The 19,383-nt window shown below is 42.9% G+C and overlaps 1 pseudogene; it reads right to left on the bottom strand.

Moving 5' to 3' along the window:
* Positions 1 to 13,456, bottom strand: part of LOC139356932 (proteasome subunit alpha type-1-like) — a 28,188-nt pseudogene extending 14,732 nt beyond the window's left edge.
* Positions 13,457 to 19,383: the final 5,927 nt, after the last annotated feature.

Raw genomic sequence — 19,383 nt, 5'->3', positions numbered from 1 at the left:
TGAGACGGAGTATTGCTCTGTCACCCAGGCTGGAGTGCAGTGGCCAGATCTCGGCTCACTGCAAGCTCCGCCTCCCGGGTTCACGCCATTCTCCTGCCTCAGCCTCCAGAGTAGCTGGAACTACAGGCGCCCGCCACCTCGCCCGGCTAGTTTTTTTTTGTATTTTTTAGTAGAGACGGGGTTTCACCGTGTTAGCCAGGATGGTCTCCATCTCCTGACCTCGTGATCTGCCCGTCTCGGTCTCCCAAAGTGCTGGGATTACAGGCTTGAGCCACCGCGCCTGGCCTGTGGGATTTTTTTTAAGTATATGGAGTCATTTTTTCTTATACCTTTTAAGCGATACTTCTTTGTATATATGAAAGTTCATTAAGTTTGCCTTTGTAGTGTCTTTCCATTGTTTGTTTTACAAAAAATGGGACTCATCTACTCACCCACACTTAACTTATTTTACTTAGTAATACATAGTGGAACTACCTTCAATTTGTTCAAGTCAACAAATTCCCCCAAACTCTCATATACCCACCACCTTGAATCTACCATTGACATTTTACTACGCTTGTCTTGCCACTCATCTATCTGTCTGTCTGTCTATCTTTTTTTTTTTTTTTTTTTTGAGACAGAGTTTCATTCTTGTTGCCCAGGCTGGCACAGTCTCTGCTCATTGCAACCTCTGCTTCCTGGGTTCAAGCGATTCTCCTGCCTTAGCCTCCCAAGTAGCTGGGATTGCAGGCACCTGCCACCATGTCAGGCTAATTTTTGTATTTTTAGTAGAGATGGGGTTTCACCATGTTGGCCAGATTGGTCTTCAACTCTTGACCTCAGGTGATTCACCCACCTTGGCCTCCCAAAGTGCTGGGATTACAGATGTGAGCCACTGTGCCTGGCCCTATCAGTCTGTCTATCTATCTATCTGTCTGTCTACCTACCTACCTACCTACCTACCTACCTACCTACCTACCTACCTTTCTATCTATATCTATCTATTCCTTTCTCTTTCCATAAACCCATTCTTTTTAATGGGAGCATAATATTTGCTCTTTATAAAGTACTGCAGTTTGTTAAACTGACAGTTTATTACTCCATTTCTAGTCTTTCCTCCTAACTACAAATATTTCTGCAATATATATTCTCACTTATGTGTTGATGCTTTTATTTCTGTAAGATAGATTCCCAGATGGAATGGAAATAATTTAAAAGATATTGCCAGGTTGCTCTCCCAAATGGATACCTCACATTTCTAGGCTTGTTTAAGAGCACCTTCTTTCTTCCTTGCATCCTTCCGGCTAATATCACTCTTCTACATTTTGAAGATTTACTGGGTATAAAGTGATATTTCATTATTATTTGAATTTGCACTTCCCTGACTCCAAGGAAGTGGGAGCATCCTTCATTTGTATAAAGACCATTTTACTTTGTATGTTTCTTCTTTGTATTTTTTTATTCTTTAAAAAAGTGGATTTTTGGCCGGGCATGGTAGCTTATGCCTATAATCCCAACACTTTGGAAGGCTGAGGTTGGAGGATAGCTTGAGCCCAGGAGTTTGAGACCAGCCTGGGCAACATGGCGAAACCCCATCTCTAAAATTAAAAGAAGAAAAAAGAAAAAAAATTAGGTTGTTTGTCTTTTGGTCATTATTTGGTATTGATTTGTAAGATAACGTTTGATATTTCATATGCCGTGCAAATATTTTCTTTCTTTCTTTCTTTTTCTTTTCTCTTCTTTCTTTCTTTTTTTTTTTTTTTTTTTTGAGACGGAGTCTTGCTCTGTCACCCAGGCTGGAGTGCTGCAATGGTATGATCTCAGCTCACTGAAACCTCCACCTCCTGGGTTCAAGCAATTCTCCTGCCTCAGCCTCCCAAGTAGCTGGGATTATAGGTACCCACCACCATGCCTGGCTAATTTTTGTATTTTTTAGTAGAGATGGGGTTTTGCCATGTTGGCCAGGCTGGTCTCAAACTCCTGACCTCAGGTGAGCCACTCACCTTCGCCTCCCAAAGTGCTGGGATTACAAGCATGAGCCATTGCACTTGTCTAATATTTTCTTAATTTTTAATTTGTGTACTGATATTTTTGACATTTTTTTGGTCATGCAATTAAAATTATGGCTGAATATTTTTTTATCTTTTTATCACAGCTTCTGGATTTCTGTTGGCCCTAAATAGGTTCCTCCAATCTAAGTTGTATGGATCGTCTTGTAAATTATTTTAACATTTTAATTGTATTTGTTTGCATGAAAGTGTTACTCTTTCCGGAAACTATTCTGTGTCTGGGGATCCAGGTCGGGTTCGTCTTTCCCTCTCCCACACTGATGACACGTTTGCTGCAGCAGCGTTTAGGAAGTAGCCCCTCCACCCACCTCCCGCCGTGGCAGTGACACCCATGCCCTGTGCTAATCCTCATGCAGCAGGGCTCCATTCTGGGCGTCTGTTCTACCATCAATTTCTCCAGCCCAAGATCCCCAGGATTCCGAGTGGATTCTGACTCTGTTGTCCTCTCTGGTATGCAATCCCCTTTATTTCCCACCATTTCCTTGGCTATTCTTGAACTTTTTTTTTTTTGACAAGTCTTGCTCTGTTGCTCAGGCTGGAGTGCAGAGGTGCGATCTTGGCTCACTGCAGCCTCTACCTCCAGGGTTCAAGAGATTCTCCTGCCTCAACCACTCAGGTAGCTGGGACTACAGGCATGCACCACCACCATGCCCAGCTAACATTTTCTGTATTTTTAGTAGAGACAGGGTTTCACCATGTTGACCAGGCAGGTCTCAAACTCCTGGCCTCAAGTGATCCACCTGCCTTGGCGTCCCAAAGTGCTGGGATTGCAGGCATGAGCCACCACACCTGTGGAACATTTCTTATACTGTATGTATTAAAACCATTTTATCCAACTGAAAATGTGATTCAATTACACTCTTAAAAAAATATTTAGAATAATGAGAGGAGAATCAGTCTTCTACAGTTAGTATCTTTTTCCATTTGTGTAGATCTTGTTTCACATCATCCAATAAGATACTTTGTTTTAAAATTCATCTTATTCTGCTATTTTTACTTAAAAAACTGTATTTTGACAAATGAAACTTTTTTTTTTTTTTTTTTTTTTTTGAGACAGAATCTCACTCCGTCACTAGGCTGGAGTGCAGTGGTGTGATCTCGGCTCACTGCAACCTCTGCTTCCCGGCTCAAGCAATTCTCCTGCCTCAGCCTCCCGAGTAACTGGGACTACAGGTACCCACCACCACACCTGGCTAATTTTTGTAATTTTTAGTAGAAACGGGGTTTCACCATGTTGGTCAGGCTGGTCTCCATGTTGTGACCTCGTGATCTGCCCACCTCGGCCTCCTAAAGTGCTGGGATTACAGGCATGAGCCACTGTGCCCGGCCAATTTTTCTCCTTTTTTTTTTTTTTTTTTTTTTTTTTGAGACGGAGTCTCGCTCTGTCACCCAGGCTGGAGTGCAGTGGCCGGATCTCAGCTCACTGCAAGCTCCGCCTCCTGGGTTCACGCCATTCTCCGGCCTCAGCCTCCCAAGTAGCTGGGACTACAGGCGCCCGCCACCTCGCCCGGCTAGTTTTTTTTGTATTTCTTAATAGAGACGGGGTTTCACCGTGTTAGCCAGGATGGTCTCGATCTCCTGACCTCGTGATCCGCCCGTCTCGGCCTCCCAAAGTGCTGGGATTACAGGCTTGAGCCACCGCGCCCGGCCAATTTTTCTTCATTTTTAAGTGTTATCTGGTTATTGCTAATTTACAGAAAAAAATTAAAGACTGTATTCATCTTTAATCCAAGTGTCTTCACACACTTCTTTGTTTCTTTTGTTCATTCATTTATTTTTCAAGTATTTTGCTTTTTCAAGGTATGTAATCACAGACAGCAAAAGAGATTATATTATCACATTTCTAATGTTTATACTGATTATTTTATTTTCTCATATTCTTAAGTAGGCTGAAATAGCTAATTAATAATAAATGAAAAGGTAATAATATTTACTGTTTTTTAAAAAAATTATTTGATAGAGATAGGATCTCACTATGTTGCCCAGGCTGGGGTCAAACTCTTGGGTTCAAACGATCCTCCTGCCTCAGCCTCCCAAACTGCTGGGATTACAGATGTGAGCCACCGTGCCTGACCAGTATTCGCTGTTTTAAATGATCTGTATTCTTGGGGTTTGACAAGTAATTTTTAACATTTAAGAAATTTATTTAGAAAGACTTTATTAGAAATAGTTACTCAACTTTACCAACTGCCTTTTCAGCATCTCTTCATATGAAATTTGTTTTCCCTTCCTTAGTTGTTTGATATAACTTTTAAATGTTGACAGATTCCTGAACATCAATCATTCTTGAATTTCTGGGGAAAAGCCCTGCTTAGGTTTCGTGCTTGGTCATAGTGTTTATCTGATTTATTTCTGTTCTCTTTGTTCATTTTTGTGCCTGTATTTCTATGGGAGATGGATCCACAGTTTTCTAGTTTGCAGTGACCATTGTTAGGTTCTGGTGTAAAGCCCAGGCGTGGTGGCATCCCACAGGCTGAGCCACACGGGCTTTGGGAACAGGCTGCCTGGGTTTGGTCCATCCCTGCCTCCTACTGGCTATGTACCTAGGCACTTGCTCTCTTCCTTTGGCTGTCTTGTCTGTAAAACGAGAATATGGTAACTTTTCCTTCACAGGATTTCTGTGAGGATTAAGGAATTTAGAAGAGCGTTTGGTATGTAGAACGCTAGTACATGTTAGAAAAATTTGCCCTTTTTTTGTGTGTGTGAGACAGGGTCTTGCTCTGTTACCCAGGCTAGAGTGCAGTGGCCTGCTCATAGCTCACTGCAGACTTGAACTCAGGGGCTCAAGGGATCTTCCCACCTCAGCCTCCTGAGTAGCTGGGGCCACAGGTGTATGCCACCATGCCTGGCTAATTTTTCTGTTTTCAAAAACACAGATGGGGTCTCACTATGTTGCCCAGGTTAGTCTCAAACTCCTGGACTCAAGCAATCCACCTGCTTCGGCTTCCCAAAGTGCTGAGATTACAGGTGTGAGTCACCATGCCTGACTGCCCTGTCTTTTTAAAAGGAAATGAGGTCCAGGCATAGTGGGAGGCCGAGGTGGGCAGATTACCTGAGGTCAGGAGTTCTAGAGCAGCCTGGCCAACATGGTGATACCCTGTCTCTACTAAAAATACAAAAATCAGCCAGATGTGGTGGTGCAGGCCTGTAATCCCAGCTACTCAGGAGGCTGAGGCAGAGGAATCACTTGAACCTGGGAGGCAGAGGTTGCAGTGAGCTGAGATGGCGCCACTGCACTGCAGCCTGGGCAACAGAGCGAGACTCTGTCTCAAAAAAAAAAAAAAAAAAAAGGAAACGAGGATCTGTCTGTATTCCGTATCTTCTATAGTCTGGAATTATTTAAGGAATTTATCTACTGACTCCAACCTTGTACCTGAGGCATAAAATATTTGCATCAAGTGAACTTGAAATGACGAGGACAGCAGACGGTGGGAAGGAAAGGTCTGAATTGAGTGTTCCCACAGAAGAAAAGTCATCAGTGTCGGGTCTTTGACGTTCTCTAAGCAGATGGGCAAATCTCCAAGGTTCTGAAGTTTGTAGGGGAGGCAAAGTAATGCTGTTTCCGTCTCTCGGAAAAAGTCAGCAAGGAGCGTGAGGGTTCGATGTGGTAACGTAACTGTACGTTCCTCTCTGAAGCTCTCAGCTTCTCCGCGAAAACATTCGACACACTGCATCTCTCATCTTTGAAAACCCCATTCTCAATGTGGGCCAAAATGATGAGTTGTTAAATAACAATTTATGCCAGAAATTTCTTTCTTTAGTGAAGAAAGAGAAGAAAGAGAAACCCCTTGGGAGCAGAGTTGTGCTTTGAAAATGTCTCACACTAAGACAGGCTTTTTTTTTTTTTTTTTTTTTTTTGAGATAGGGTCTCACTCTGTCACCCAGGCTGGAGTGCAGTGGCATGATCTTGGCTCACTGTAGCCTCAACTTCCTGGACTCAAACAATCCTCCTGCCTCAGCCTCCTGAGTAGCTAGGACTACAGGTGCAGGCCACTGGACCTAGCTAATTTTAAAAAAATTATTTTTTGGTAGAGACAGGGTCTCACTATGTTGCCCAGGCTGGTCTTGAATTGCTGGCCTCAGTTGGTCCAAAAGTAGTGTGTTATCTCAACTGATTGTTCAAGGCCAGTCACAGATCAAAGTCCTTGTTCTCCTCTTCCCCCCTTCTCACTACTGCACTTGACTAGTCTTAAAAATACATATTATTATATTATTATTTTATATATTATTATATTATACATTATATAAATAATAGATATAAAAATACTGCCATATATATATATAATATAATATAATACAAAAAAGAACTCCCGACTTCAAGTAATCCTTCTGCCTTGGCCTTCTAAAGTGCCAGGATTGCAAGCATGAGCCACTAGGCCTGGTCTAAGACAACCTAATGTGTAAGGGTATGTTTAAATAGGAAAGTGAAAAGTGGTGGATTAAGTTCCTAGATGAGTCCATGAATATATTATTGAAGCAGGGGGTAGAGTTAGTTTTTAAAGAGGTAGGCCAAATCATGTCACTTCATCACTCCTAATGGCATCTGAGGGCACTTAGAATAAAACAGAAACCCATCTCAAGATTTTGGATTCTTCTTGTCAGACTCCATATTTCTCCAGCCACATCCTCATTCTGTCTACTTTTGTTTTGTTTGTTTTTTTGAGATAGAGTCTCACTCTGTCTCCCAGGCTGGAGTGCAGTGGTGCAATCTTGGCTCACTGCAACCTCTGCCTCCCCAGTTCAAGTGATTCTCCTGCCTCAGCCCCCTGAGTAGCTGGGACTACATGTGCATGCCACCATGCCCGGCTAATTTTTGGTATTTTTAGTAGAGACAGGGTTTCACTGTGTTAGCCAGGATGGTCTCGATCTCCTGACCTCGTGATCTGCCCGCCTTGACTTCCCAAAGTCCTGGGATTACAGGCATGAGCCACTGTGCCCGGCCCATTCTATTTCTTAAATATGCCCGGCTCATACCCTTCTTGGTATCTTAACATTTTTAAATCCATCTGCCTAGAAGAGTATTGCTCCAGGTTTTTCAGAGGCTGGTTCCTGCTGAATGTTTGGATCTCTGCTCAGATGCCCTTTCCTGGCCACCCTCCCTTTAGTATTGCCATGGGTTCCACCAGAGTCCTTCGGGCTTGTTGACTGCCTTATCCCTAATGTCAGGATCATGGTTGAATGAACAAATCCACTCACAGGATGGCTGGTGCATACCAGCCAGTGTTGTACACCCCAGAAGCAAGTTGCTTTGAGTGGACTGGCCAGCTCATTGCAAAATTGTGAAAATAGCATTTCATGAAACCATATGAAATTACCAATATTTTAATATTTTGATCTACAAAATGGCATGTCTTAGCCTATCTGGGCTACTATAAATTTAATGGTATAAGTACCATTAAATTGGCTGGCTTATAAGCAACAGAAATTTATTTCTCGTAGTTCTAGGGGCTGGGAAGTTCAAGAACAAGGCACTGGCAGATTCAGTGTCTTGGGAGGGGCCACTTCCTGCTTCATAGATGATGCCTTGTTGCTATGCCCTCAAGTGGTGGCAGAGTGAGGCAGCTCTCTGGGGTCCCTGTCATGAGGGCACTAATTCCATTTGTGACAGTTCCACCCTCATGACCTACTCGCCTCCCAAACACCCCACCTCCTGATACCATCATTTGGGGGTCAGGATTTCAACAGATGAATATTGGGGGGAACACCAACATTCAGGCTATAGCATGGCAGTTTCCCATGTTTGATCCTGATGACCTGGCATCTTCTTGGGTCTTTGCTGAAATGTCTCTCACGAATAGCCTCACCTGGAACAGAGCTCTTCCCGCTTTCCACCCAAGTATATGATTCTACCAAAGCTTACTCTACCTCCTCCCCTAATTTTTGACTTTTTCTTGTTTTCCCCTCAACTAAACTTTCCATTTTTAGTTTGGTCAGTCTCGGCTAGCAATGAGGAGGAAAGCAACCAGAAATAATTCATCTGAGTAGGTGAAACTATTGATAGCTCTTTGCTCCTATTTCCTATGGAAGTATTGGCATTTAAGAAAGATTCTTGGCACCCCTATATTAATGTTTAATTGATACAATTTATGACACTTTAATAAAGTGAAATGAAACAGTTCAGATTGGATGGCTGTATTTATCAGGTTTTTAAAAATTGCACATGACAGAAAATCTAAATCAATGTGACTTAAATACAGAAAAGTATTTTGGACAGGTGTGGTGATTCATGCCTGGAATCCAAGCACTTTGGGAGGCTGAAACAAAGGATCACTTGAGTCCAGGAGGTTGAGACCAGTCTGGGCAATACAGTGGGACCCATCTCTATAAAGTCAACAGAAATAAAGAAATACATACATAGAAACAAAAAGTATTTATTTATATATAGTGAAAAATCTAGACTTGCTTCTAGCCACAAAGGAGCAAAAGGGACTGGATTTACTTTCTCACCTGAAAGAAGTGAAAAATGGACAAAATATGTAAAACAATGGTTTTCAAAGACTGGACTTTAAGAAATGAAAATAGTGATCCCTGAGAGATGGTAAACTGATGGATGAGCCCTTCAAATACTCCAGCTTACTGCCCAGAGAGAGTTTTCAGGCCATGGCCCAGCGTGGGTGGCCCAGGTGGAGCCCAGCCATCCCAAGTTGAGAGGTGGGGGTCAAGAGAGGTAACCTGAGTTTTCAGGGCAGGGTGCAGGGAGGGAGTTGCACAGAGAGAACTTCCTAGACCTGCAGAGGACCCTCTTTGTGTTTTTTATCTGAGTACTGATAAGCGCATGTGAAGAAATTATCTGAGGCCAGGGAAAGAACCACCCAAAAGGACTAGGGAGGACAAATCTTGGAGCACACATAGCATTGGTAATCTGTGGAATTACTGCAAGTGTCCAGATGATTCTCAAATTACAATAGGGCCACGCCTTGATAAACCAATCATAAGTTAAATATATTGTAAGTTGAAAATTCATTCAATATCACAATAAACCCATCTTAAAGTCAAAAAGTCATAAGTTGAACCACTGTTAAATCCAGATGCCCTCAATATATGATGTGGTTATGTCCCAACAAGCCCATCAAATGTTAAGTCCTCCATTGTAAGTCAGGGACCATCTGTAGATATAAGAGGAGCAGGGTAGACAGACAAAACATTTGAGAAGATAATTGCTGAAAAAGTTCTATATTTTATGAGAGCTATGGAACTCACAGGTCCAAGAAGCTCAATAAACTGCAAACATAAAATACCTGAATAAAACCACAGCAAGGTGTATTATAATTAAAATGCTTAAAACTAGTAATCAAGAGAAAATCTTCAAAGCAGCCAAAGAATGGCAGGGAAGGGAGAAAGAAAGACACATTTTGTTTAGAGGACAAAAGATAAGGAAGACAGCAGATTTTGCATCAGAAACAGTGTTCATGGAAAAGACAATGGAGCAGCATCTTTAAGGCATTGATCATGAAATAAAATGCCCAAATGCCAGTTTAGAATTCTACAGTCAGAAAAAGTATCTTTCATAAACAAAGGTAAAAGAAAGTTTTAGACAAACAAATGCTGAAAGAATTAATCGCCAGGAGACCTGTACTATAAGAAATGCAAAAGGATAGTGAAACCAGATGGAAATCTGTATCTATACAATGGAACAAAGAACACTGGTTATGGTCACTATGTGTGTATATAAATATTTTACCTACTTTTAAAATTTCTTCATGTCATAATCGATTGTTTAAAGCAAAAATAATAGCAATGTCCTATGAGGTTTATGACATATGTAGAGGTAAAATGTATAATGGCAACAGTACAAAGGCCAACAAGGGAGAAATGGAAGTGTATTGTTATAAGGCTTTTATACCATACACGAAGTGATATAATGTTACCTCAAGGTAGAGTGTGGTAGGTGTAAGACGAATGTGATACATTCTAATGCAGCTACTAAAATAATACAGTAAAGATTTATAGCCAATAAGCAAAGCATGGAAATACAATAGAATCATTTAAAACACTTAATCTAATAGAAGGCAGAAAAAGTAGAAGAAATAAACAAAGAATAGATAGGATAAATAGAAAATAAATGGCAAGATAATAGATTTAGATCTAACCATACCAATAATCACATTAAATGTAAATGGTATAAATACCTCAAACTGAAAGACAGAGATGACAAATTGGACAATCTAGTATGCTGCTTACAGGAAACTCACTTCAAATATAAAGGCTCAAGTAAGTTAAAAGTAAAATAATCGAAAAAGTTATAGTATGCTAATATGAATAGCAAGGAAGTTCATTGACTATATTAACATTTGAGACAGTAGACTTTGTGGCAGAAAAAACAGGAATTAAGAGGATCATTACAAAATTGTAAATGGGGTAAATTTATCAAGAAATCTTAATAATCATAATAAAAGAGCATCAAAATATACACAGCAAAAACTGATAGATATGCAAGAAGTGGAAAAACCACAAATATTGTCAGAGATTTTAACACCCTCACTCAACAATTGATAGACCAAGTGAACAAATACTTAGTAAAGATGAACATCATCATGAACAACATGAACATCATCATCCAAGTCGACACTTTTAAAACGATCTACTCAACAATGGTAGAATACACGTTCTTTTCAAGTGCATACAGAACATTTACCAAGGAAAACCATATTCTGGCCATAAGAAAAGTCCCAGTAAATTTAAAAGACTTCAAGTTACACAAAATACATTTTTTAGTAATGTGGAATAAAAAATTGGAAAAATTGGAAATCAATAAAAAAAAACTCAGCAAAATCTCTAAGTATTTGGAAACTCAATAACACATGTCTACCCGTAAGTAAAAAAAGGAACCAAAAGAAAAATTAGCATTTTGAAGTAAATGAGAATGAAAACACAGCATATCAAAACTTATGAGATGAGTTAAAGTGGCCTTAGAGGGAAATTTCTAGCATTACATTCTTAGAGGGAAAGTTATAGCACTGAACATCAATATTTCAGTAAAATTCTTAAAATTTTAGCAAATCCAAAAAAAATGTATATATAAAGGATAATACATCATGAACAAGTAGGCATTACTCCAGAAATGTAAGATTAACTTGACATTTAAAAATTAATCAATATAATTAAACATATCAGGTGCTACATTACACGATCATCTCAATAGAAGCCTGGTGAGCATTTGACAGCCTTCAACATCCATTTCTGATTAAAACTGTCTGCAAACTACAACTAGAAGGTGGCTTCCCCATCATTATGAAAGACATCTATGGAAAATTTACAGTTAATATATATTTATACTTAAGCAGTTAAAAAGACTTTCTCCTATGATCAGGGCAAGGCAAGGGTGGGTGCTGGTTCTCATCACGTCTACTCAATGTTGTACTGGAGGTACAGTGCAATGTGCAGTTGCCCATGCAATAAGGCAAGAAAAAGAAATAAAAGGGATCTGTATTGGGAAGGAAAGTGTAAAGGCATTATTTATTTGCAGATGGTATATTGTATATGTAGAAAATTCTATAGGATCTACAAAAAAGCTGCTATAATTGAAAAGTGGGCCAGGCATGGTGGATCACACCTGTAATCCCAGCACTTTAGGAGGCCAAGGTGGGCAGATTGACTGAGCTCAGGAGTTTGAGGCCAGCCGGGGTAAAACAGTGAAACCCTATCTCTATTAAAATACAAAAAAAATAGCCAATTATGGTGGCATGCACCTGTAATCCTAGCTACTGGGGAGGCTGAGGCAGGAGAATCATTGGAACCCAGGAGGCAGAGGTTGCAGTGAGCTGAGATGGTGCCACCGCACTCCAGCCTAGGTGACAGAGCAGAAGAAGCCTCTGTCTCCAGAAAAAAAGAAAATGATATAAAATCTATATACAACATGTATTGCATTTTATGTAATCATAATGAACAAGCAGAAATTGAAATAGAAATATAACTTACAGAGGCATAAAACTGATGTATACACAAAAGGTGTAAAGGACATTGCACTATAACCCAGTACTAAGAGAAAGAAGATCTAAATGAATAGCCATATACTGCGCTCTTGGTTTGAAGTTTCAGTATTATTACGATGTCAGTTCTCCCCAAGTTGATCTACAAATTCAATGCCATTCCAATAAAAATCTCAGCAGATTTTGAAGAAATTGACATGGCAATTATAAAGTTTAAATGGTAGTACAAAGGACCTAGAAGAGCCAAAACAACTTGAGAAAGATCAGTACAGCTGGTAGACTTACACTACCTGACTTTAGAATTACTACAAAGTTATCATAATTAAGACAGTGTGGTATTGGCATAAAGACAGGCAAAAAGATCAATGGAACAGAGTAGAGATTCCAGAAATGAACTCAGAGGCATATGGTTAATTGATTTTTGGCAAAGCTGCAAAGGAAATTCAATGGAGAAAAGATAATCTTTCCAACAAATTATGCTGTAGAAATTGGACATCCATAGGCAGAAAAAACAAGCCTCAATTAATATTTTGTATCATCTATAAAATTAACTCAAAAAGGATAATATAATTAGCTGTAACACCTAAAACTGCTAAAATTCAGGAAGACAACATAGGAGAAAATCTTTGTTATCTTGGGTGAAGTAAATAATTCCTAGATATGACACAAGTATGATCTATAAATAGAAACAGATTATAAATTGTACTTTATCAAAATTAAGAATTTCTTCTCTTCAAATGATACTAAGAGAATGAAAATGTATGTATATCCCAGAATGGGCAAAAATAATTGGAAGTCACGTATCTGATACAGGACTTGTATCCAGAATATACCAGAACTCTTCAAACTCAAGAAGAAAAACATGCAACCACATTTTTAAAATGCATGATTTCCTTTTTTTAAAAAAAATTTTTGAAATGGGGTCTTCCTCTGTCACTCAGGCTGAAGTGCCGTGGTGTGATCATAGCTCACTACAGTCTCGACCTCCTGAGCTCAAGCCATCCTTCTGCTTCAGCCTCAGCCTCCTGAGTAACCGGGACTACAGGCATGTTGTAGAGGTGGGGTCTTACTATGTTGCCTAGGCTGGTTTCAAACGCCTGGACTCAAGATGACCTTGGCCTCCCAAGGTGCCGGGATTACAGGTGTGAGCCAACATGCCTTGCCCAAAATGCATACTTGTCTTTTTATTTGTATTCGTTCATTCGATACATATTTATTGATCACCTGTGCGAAGCCCTTTCTAGATGCTCAGTGATTATTGGTAAACCAAGCAGGAGGTCCCTGTCCTCTGGGACTTGTTTGTGGAGCACAGATATTTGCTGTGCAGCTGAAATATGTGCTATGGGGATAGGGCGCTGGTCTACCTAATGCACGCCCGCATCCCCGGCACCCAGGACCCTGGCGGGCTGCAGGCCCTCAGAATCGCTGTGCAATTGGCGATGGTAACACTCGGGGGATAAATTCCCCTACGCGACGCATGGGGGCGCTCACGCTCCACGCTGTGGCCACACTCTCAGGAGCGTTTGTTCGAACGGTCCGCGGTCATCATCCTTCCAGCTTAGCTTCTCAAAGAGGGGACGTGGACGAGGCTCTCATGATTAATGATCGCAGTACGGATTTGTAACTTATTATGGAAGAAGAGCCACATCAAGCATGTGTCGTTTGGAACAAGAGAGATTTGGCCGCCTCAGCGGTACCAAAGGACCGTGTCCTTTTCTGGGTCACGTTTTTTTTAGGTCTTGAAGAACAGTGATTTGTTCACTGCTAATGAAATCCTTAAGTGCTTCAAAGCATTACAACTTAGGGGAAGAAAGACTGGTGTGTCTTCTGAGACGCCCTGAGCAGCACAAATGACTAGAAATGCGTTTACACTTGACTACTTGGGCTGATTGCCTTTACAAAGAGGCACATAGAACCGCAGATATCTGCATGCACAGCCAGCAAAGCAATCGTAGAAATAACCACATTATTGGGAAGTCATATTTTAAGCCGAGGCAGACGCTGTGTCACTGAGTTCCTAGGGTAGTTCAGACACACCTAATATCCAGGTTTTTAGGGAGACTAACGTGTGCGTGGAGCTGTGTCTTGAAATAATTCAGTGTTCTAAGCCTCAGTGAAATCGTGTCTCTGGAAGGTCAATCATTGAAAGTATAATATAAAAACTCAAGAAAACAAGGACACTTTGTGGCAGCTCTTAACGTTGTGAGACCAGCTGCAGTAGCTTTGTCAACTGTGGGGGCATCAGATAAATCATTTTAAGCTGGAAAAGTCCTTTGAGGTATCCAGATGGTTCGTAAGGCTACATGACTCTGTCAAATACCGTCACTTTGGGGATTTCTAAGAATGCAGAGGATATTAGGTCTTGATGCGTGGAAAGAGGCAATCGGCAGGATTTTAGCAAAGGGACTCTGAGACAAAAGCCACAAGTTTTTGTTCGTCCGTGCCTGCTTTCCTCAGTTTCACTGTGCAGCACCTCTCAAACTTTCATGAGAAATTTGGGATGCCCTGGTGCTCTGTATTTCTAACCAGCTCCCGGCCGACACTGAGGTTAGTGGTTCTTGAACCGCGCTTCTGTGTTAGGGTGCTATGTGGTACGTACCTCGAGGAAAGCGCTTCCACAGAGGGGAGAAGCCTGTTTACCACCCGGTCTACCACCTGCAGGATTCAGCTCATTCCTTCATTCAAGAAAATTGGGCAGCACTGTGGGAGGCCTGACTTACGCTAGTGGCTGGAGACAAAGGGTGAGTCAAACTGAACTTGGTTTCTCTCCTGTTGAGGCTTATTATTTTGGTTTGGGAGACAAGCACAGAGATTGGTAATTCCTAACTTTTAAATGCTGTATAACTTTTAAATGCTGTGCAGTGAGGAAGTGCAGTGGGCAGCTGTGAACACGTCTAACGGGGGCTGTGAGCTTCAGAAGTCAGGGAAGTGCCGAGGTTAAAGGAGGAATTGGGCTTCATTGACTAAGAGAGCCACAGGTGGGGCGGGGTAGATAATATTCCATGGAGAGGAGGCGTGTGTACAAAGCCTCTGAGGCAGGAGGGATGCGGGCTTTTGGAGGACCTGGCTGGTCTGTGTGGTTGGAACCTGGTGGGCACACGCTGGGTGAGCGTGGAGTATCTGGAGGTGAGGCTAGGGTCGGTGGGATCCTGGTAATCCTGCTAGGACACCAGGTCATCCTCCGTCATTAGATGACGGTAAAGATAGTGGATATTAGGAGAAAGTGGGGACTGACGGCTCCCCTTTTCACGACAAGAGTGGCGTGTTTCCATTTGACGAACGGACCCCCTTACTAAGCACCTGTTAGCACAGGTGACACCCACCTGCTCCGCGAGCTCAGTAGACATCCATCTCCACGAGGGGGCAGCAGAGCAGAACGCTGAAGCTGGGAGTCTAAACTGCGTGAGAAAGGCTTTGCCGTAGAATTCCAGAATTGATAGTTCTGCAGACATATTCTAGATGTCTCGGTAGAAGCTGTGTGCCAACAGTGGCCCACACGCGCCTGCTCACTCCAGTGGTCCTGTTTCAGTTCCTTCAGGGTGGCTGGTGTCTAGGTGAGAACAGCATCTGGAAAGGGAAAGGTCAGCCCTCCCTGACCCGCACTGCACTCATGAGGAATGTGGCACAACCTGCCAGTATGAATTCCCACTATGCCCTGTGGCGGGGCCCCGGCAGACATGGACATCTGCCAGACAGCCAATGTGATTGCATCCTGCATTAGCTATGAGGTGGGGCAGGAGGAGCTGTTGACTCTGGGGGTGGCAGGTGGTTTGGGGGCCAGGTGGCCAAGTTTATTGAGTGTCTGTGGTTTCACCCCACCTTGCAGGCATCGGGCTGGCGGCCCTCGCCTCTGTGAGCCTCCCAGGCTTTCTGCACTCAGAGAAGGGAGCTGGTGGCAAACAGGCCTCGAAGGAGGGGAGAAAGCAGCTGTCAGGTGCGGCTACTCAATGCTGCCATCAGCTTAGAATTGTAAAGGGCACTGTTTGAACCAGGGCCTGAGAAGAGTGGTTTTATTTCTTTTATTTTCTTTTGTTTGTTTTGGTTGAGGCTAGGATTCCCCTATGACCTCAGAGCATCGAGGGCCAGCCTGTTTCCAAAGGGTCTGCCAGTCTAACGTCTCTGCTGCTCATACTTAGCACCTAAAAATCATATTCCTCCATGTCGAAATCATATTTCTCTATTTGAAATCATGTTTCCCCATGTTTAAATCATATTTCTCCATGTTGAAATCATATTTCCCCATGTTGAAATCATACTTCCCCCATGTTGAAATTGGAGCAGTCAATTGGGGTCACAGTTTTATCATCTTGTCCTCGACTTTAGCTCGCAGGGGCTGACCAGGCAGTCATCAGAAACACCAACCTATTTCGGGGACTGCCCTCTTTCAACACACACCTGCCCTGATCATTCGGGTTGGAATATGGCTGCTTGCGGTGTTTCCCGCGCTCTCAGCCCCTGACCACTCGGGTTGGAATGGTTGCTTGTTCTATTTTCTGCTCTGTCAGCCTCCACGTTGGAGAGTCTTTGCGTGGCTGAGTGTCAGCACTTGCCACCCGTTTCCTCTTCTTGGGCAAACAGCCTCACTCTCTGGCCATGTGGTCAAATGTCCCGGCCTCACCGCAGAGTTAGATGTGGCTGATGGGATGTGAGTAGAAGCCGTACATGACGCTTGCATTCGTGACCGTAAATGTTTCCGCCACACGGCCAGCAATTCACTTTCTCTGCTACTGACTTGAAGTGACTAACAAGGCAACTTCAATGGTCACACATTACACACAGAGCCACGGATGAAAGGGGCTGAGGTCCCTGAGTCACCACGTGAAGGACACAGTCGCCGGCTGCATGGAAGCACCCTTTGCACTCCTGAGAATGAGGAAGAAACATCCATCACGTGTGAGCCATTCTATGTTTGGGTTTGTTTGCCGCAGCAGTGGCCACATCATTAGATTTTTGTTTGGATCTAGGGACACCACAGTTGGAGGAGAGTTAACTGATCCAGGAGAAGTTGTGTGAACTGCCTGGTGGGCCCAGGTATTGGTGAGACCACAGCAGGGCTGAATGGAGGGAACAAAACTCTGTCCCCTGAGCGTTCACTCCGGCCATCTCTCCTGTTCTGCTCTCTTCAGAGTGGAGGCCCATGTGCTCAGATAGAGGAGGCGTTATCCTGACCTTCCTCCTCCCAGAATTGAGTTTTATCACTTATGCTCAGAAATCTGAGATTGCTCTTGGAATTCAGCACTGGCTTCATGGATCCTTCTCTGCCAATGTGCATTTTATGGCCAACGGATGACCAGGACTGGCTGGATTGTCATGAATTCACAAGACATGTTCATGGAGACCTTGCCAAGGGTGTGGCCACTTCAGCTGTTGCATCAGAGTGAGTGGAGGGGCTCGGGGTGGCCAGCTTGGCCGAGGATGTACGAAGTATGCGTAAACATTCTTTCTCCACTGATACCAAGTGTATTAGTCAGGGCTCTCAATTGCAAGCACTCTGACTTTCTTAGGCAAAAAGGGAATTTTTGAAAGGACGTCGGGTTCACAGCATCATTGTGGAGCTAGAGGGTCTATCTTGGAAAATGGAACCAACTAAGGGCACTTCAGAAGGCTGGACAGCAGGAATCACAGCTGAGGCCAGGATGCAGGTACAGACTGTTCATCGCTGCTGGAGATTCAAAGCGCCAGGGGAGAGGGCCATGTGCATAGATCCTGAGTCACAGGCTTGCTCCCAGTTGCGCCAAGGCTGGTGTGTTGATCGGTTCTCACACTGCTGTAAAGAAATACCTGAGACAGGGTAATTTACAAAGAAGAGAGGTTTAATTGTCTCACAGTTCTGCAGGCTCTACAGGAAGCCTGGCAGCACCTGCTTCTGGAAAGGCCTCAGGGACCTTTTACTCATGGTGGAAGGCAAAGCAGGAGCAGGAGGAAGGGGGTCGGTGCCACATACTTTTAAACAACCAGATCTCATGAGAACTGTATCACGAGAACAGCCCCAATGGTGCTAAACTATTCAACTAGTACTACTATAGTAATTGATAAACTATTCATGATCCAATCACCTCCCACCAGGCCCCACCTCCAACACTGGGGATTACAATTCAACATGAGATTTGGGCAGGGACACAGAGCCAAACCATATCAATTGGGAAAGGAAGGATTTTACCCACTTCAGCTTTCACAGGAGGTGTAAATGTTCCCTCCTACTCCACCCACACACAAAGGCAAATTCCTCCAAACATTTCAGGGGCTTCACCTGATACAAGTTCACTTTCTGTGTCAGAGTCCAATTTCTGGTGTTCCTAGTGAGTATGTTCCCTTCCATGCAGTGACTCAGGGATCCAGGCTCTTCCAACCTGGGGCTCCATTTCAGAGCCCTCTGCTTTCAAACAGAAAAGAAGGAGGCAAGTTACCTCCAGTGCATCTTAAATGCCCCCTGGCCTGGATAGAGCAGGGGAGGGGGATGAATGATATGCTTCACTTTTGCTCATATTCCCATAACTCGTTACAAGGCTAACATAATTACAAGGGATGCTGGGAGAGACATAGAAGCAGAAGGATGCTGTGTGGTGCCAACGACTTCTGCTATAAGCCTTTACAGGAGCAGAGGATGTTTGGTTTTTGGACAGATAAAAAAGTAATTGATATATGTGGGGATGGGGAGCTTGAGAATGTGGTCCTTTCTTGAGCTGTGAGGAGAGAGGGATGGGTGCTAGTATTTGTTGAATGGCTACTACACATTAGGAACTTCGCAGATGTAAGCTCACTTAATCCTTAGGGGTGCTAGTTTACCTTTTTGTCATAAATACTATTCTTTCCACTTTACAAATGAGAAAACTCAGTTAATAGGCGGTGGAGGGATTTTTTTCAGCTAGGCAGTGACAGAGCTAGGATTCACACGTTCCATTCACCACCCAACCTTAAGGGTCGCTGGGCTCCAGCTTTGGCTTGAAATATAGTCTACTTTGCACTGGGAGGGTTTGGAATGAAACGCTACAATTTGGATCAAGATAAGCCACAGGCAGTGAAAGTAAGCTGTAGGGACCGGAGGCTGGGTTTTCCCACAGATGGAATTTTGGGAAAAGCTGTACAGTTTGGAGGGGCCGGGTAGGGAGGAAGAAGGGAAGGGGGATAACCTCATTCGAGTGAGAGAAGTTATGGTCACCAAATATTTCTCTAATTGCAAAAAAATTAAGAGACTGAGGGATGCCAAAAACATAAAGTACAAGTGTACTAGGCGTTGGCTTTTTTGGCAAAGCAAATTTGTCTGTAATCACTCTTAAAAAGATATAAAAGGAATTGCCTCACACAGTGTGATCACGTAAGCCTGGCTTTTATCTGTTTCTTCAGACGCATTGCATTTTGAAGGAAACCATATTAGCTGGAGATGGTAAATGTGTCTGGTAATTGCT

Source organism: Macaca nemestrina, chromosome 10 (genome assembly GCF_043159975.1).
Source record: "Macaca nemestrina isolate mMacNem1 chromosome 10, mMacNem.hap1, whole genome shotgun sequence".
Taxonomy (NCBI): Eukaryota; Metazoa; Chordata; class Mammalia; order Primates; family Cercopithecidae; genus Macaca; species Macaca nemestrina.
The sequence above is the reverse complement of the archived record's forward strand: the minus strand, read 5'-3'. Positions and strand labels throughout refer to the sequence as shown.